The sequence below is a fragment of the Mus pahari genome, chromosome 2, assembly GCF_900095145.1.
Source record: "Mus pahari chromosome 2, PAHARI_EIJ_v1.1, whole genome shotgun sequence".
Taxonomy (NCBI): Eukaryota; Metazoa; Chordata; class Mammalia; order Rodentia; family Muridae; genus Mus; species Mus pahari.
In genome coordinates this window covers 58,664,548-58,667,977 of record NC_034591.1, presented here as the reverse complement: position 1 = coordinate 58,667,977, position 3,430 = coordinate 58,664,548, and the positions used below count along the sequence as shown (strand labels likewise).

Here is a 3,430-nt window from a genome sequence, read left to right as displayed (position 1 = left end):
TGACCTGCTTGAGTTCCAGTCCCGACTTCCTTAAGTGATGAACAGTAGTGTGGTAATGTAAGCTGAATAAACCTTTTCCTCCCCAACTGCTTCTTGGTCATGATGTTTGTGCAGGAATAGATAGAAACCCTGACTAAGACAATATATATATATATGTGTGTGTGTGTGTGTGTGTGTGTGTATATCTCTGCACGAGCATGAGGAGGGTCAGAGGTCAATTCTGTATTTCTGCCATGTCAGTCCAGGTGATAGAACTTGGGTTGGCACCTTTACCCACTGAGCCCTTTTGCCAGTATAATATAGTATAATATAATATAACATAATACAATGTTTTGTATGTGGGAATCTGGGAAAAGATCTAGGAGAGGAGCAAGGTCCTACCTGAGTTCACACAGATGCAGGCATTAAGCCAGGTTTGTTGCTATTTTAACAGTCATATCTGAAAGTATTTCTATATGAGAGAAATACTTCCTCTGGTGGTAACAATATAACAAATGTTGTTAACCAGGAAGCTTTTTTTTTGAGACAGGGTTTTTCTGTGTAGACCTGTCTGTCTTAGAACTCTCTCTGTAGACCAGGCTAGCCTTGAACCCACAGACCCACCTGCTTCTGCCTCCAGGGTGCTGGGATAAGAGGTATGTGCTACCAAACTTGATAGCTGGAACTCTTGATTCTCAACTAGTTAGACACTTCAGCCGTACTGTCGAGTGAGGAATTAATTTTTCTTGTCTTTCCTGTCTCAAAACCTAGGCATCAACTCCACATGCTGCAAGTAGTCTCCAGCCACAGGAAGTCAAGACACAGGAAGTGCAAAGCCGGGTCCTACACTTACCTTCCTGGTGTCTTTAGCAGGGACTTCTGTACCTCTGTGCTCATTTCTCCTGAACAAGCTGGCCCCTATGTCCCTGGATGATGCTTAGAACAGAGGCGCACATGCTCTCTCTGTTTCTGTCTCTGTCCCTCCCTCCTTTCCTCCCCCTCTCCCCTTCTCTCCCTCTGCTCCACTCACTAGTTTAGGAATAGCAGGACTGCTGACTGATGCTAATCCTAGAGGCCTCCTTGACCCATTTTGGAGTCTTGACTGTTCTATCCTAGCTCATGTGAAGTGCAGGCAGGACTGCACAAAGATGGGCTTGTGGAACCTCCTAGGAAGGATGCCCACAAAGTCAAGCAGGGGAGAGAGATTTGGGTGCAGAAAGCTGAATGTGGAAAGGGTTGGGTTGGTAAAAGCTAAGAAGGAGGCTAAGGCAGGGAAGCAGGATGAGGCCTAGGGAGAGGTTGCAAGGATATTCAGTTGTGGTGCTCAATTTGTAAACACAAATACTAAAATTAGAATAATACAGAGAGGATTAGCACAGCCCCTGCTCAAGGATGACTTGCACATTTTTGAAGTATTTTATTTGTACACATATTTTTAAAATTAATTACTTAATTTTATTTACTTATAGGCAGGCTTTCACTACAGAGCCTTGGCTAGCCTGGAACTCACAGAGATGCATCTTCCCCTGCTGGGATTAAAGGCCTAGCTCATACCAGCCAGAATTTTACAGAGGATGAAGAAGAAGAAGAAGAAGAGGAAGAGGAAGAGGAAGAAGAAGAAGAAGGAGGAGAAGGAGGAGAAGGAGGAGGAGGAGGAGGAGGAGNAGGAGGAGGAGGAGGAGAAGGAGAAGGAGAAGGAGAAGGAGAAGGAGAAGGAGAAGGAGAAGGAGAAGGAGAAGAAGAAGATTTGGATAAAAACTTAGGCCTTAGCAGCATGGGGGCTCAAGCCTGGATTCCCAGTTCTCTGAAGGCTGATGCAGGAGGATTAATGTGAACTTGATGCCTGTGTGGTTACAGTATGAGATAGTATAAAGAAAGAAAACCCCCCAAATAAAAACCACAAGGCCTTCTCCATCCCACAGGAGTGCTGAAGTCAGTGTAACTGGTCTTGAGGTAAAGGCTAAGTGTCTGCTCCCCTGTTCCTGTCTCATGGCCACACAGATGATTTAGTCCCAGGAGGGGACCAACCTTGTCCTTGGCACCTCCTTTCAGGCAGTGCAGTTCCTGGAGAGGGCTTGTCTGTGAGCTACCATCAATTCCCAAGGGGAACCTGTGCAGAGGTCCCAGGGTCTACCAAGATTCAAGCCAGCTCTGCTTTTCAGCAGCGGAGTGACCTTGACCTGATTCTGATCCTTATTTAGCATGTGTTTCCGTTTCCTTCTCTGTAAGCAAGGCAAGAACGGGGATTAAATAAAATCTTGTTCTGGAAGGGTAGGAGGCTCACCACACCCCAACCTGGGTTGGCTTCTGTCCCAGGAACAGCTGTTAAAGGCTTGATCTGAGGCTCCAGTGTGGCCTGGTCTCCCACTTCCTGCCCCTGGGGTGGTTGGACTTGGCTCTTCTGGCTCTTTTCCAGCTCTGGGGACAGGAAACTGAACCCAGTTCTGGCCTAATTGCCCTCCCTTTTCCTCCTCACTGGAGTCCTGTACAGCTGTGGGTATGTGTGAGGGGGTGAGGCTCTGGTTCCTGGAATTCCCAGCCTCAGTTATTTGTCTAGCTAGTGCAGAATTCAGCCTGAAATGTCACTTTAGGCTTTAAGCCATTTGCTTGTGTCCTCTACGTGAGGACAGGGTGGAAGAGCCACAGTTGAATCCTGGCATTTCTGGGTCCCCTGAATCTCACCTGTACCCTCAATGGCAGAAGAGCGGGAAAGATGGCAATAAAATAGAGTGGGGGTTTGGGGGTATGTCTCAGGGGCCCCCTAGGCATATTGGAACCTGTGTGAATAGGGGTCCTTCCTCTAAGCAGACTCAGCTTGGCCACCAGTACCTCTGTGCAAGCTAGCAAAGCTTATAGGAACCCCTGGGAGCCTGAGGTTCAGGGTCCTGTCTATTGGGCCCCATAGGCGGTGATATCAGGATGAAGGTTCAACTCCATGGTGCAGGCTCCTTGCCCTGCCAGGATGCTCAGCACTCGTTGGATTCTGGTTTGTCAGCTCATCACTTAGAGCTCATCTTTCCCCACACCTGCCATCTCTTTCTGTCTTAGAGCCTTAGATGTCGTTTTCTTCGCTAGTGTTCCTAGGATCTTAAAGTAGTACTTACTACTGCTTCTCTGGGGACAGACCCCCCCGACACAGAGGCACCCCAGCCAGCCTTTGCAGACATGTGTCTGTCTGGCTAGTCCTTTGCTTTGCTACAGCCCATGCCTGGCAGTTCCTTCCCACAGACATGGAAAGAGATGGCAACAGCAGCCTATCCATAAGCTGGCACTGGTCAGACTTCTGACCTCTGGATGTAGCTAGATATATTCTACCCACCCAGTGGCAATCCTTTTTTTTTTTTTTTTTTTTTGGTTTTTTTCGAGACAGGGTTTTTCTGTATAGCCCTGGCAGTCCTGTAACTCACTCTGTAGACCAGGCTGGCCTTGAACTCAGAAATCCGCCTGCCTC

At 47.8% G+C, this 3,430-nt stretch overlaps 1 non-coding gene across 1 annotated transcript; it reads left to right on the top strand.

Annotated features, from left to right (window-relative positions):
* Window positions 1-1,299: 1,299 nt before the first annotated feature.
* LOC115063440 lies at window positions 1,300-1,406 on the top strand. The gene has a single exon (XR_003843317.1). It is a non-coding gene; the product is annotated as a U6 spliceosomal RNA (small nuclear RNA).
* Window positions 1,407-3,430: the final 2,024 nt, after the last annotated feature.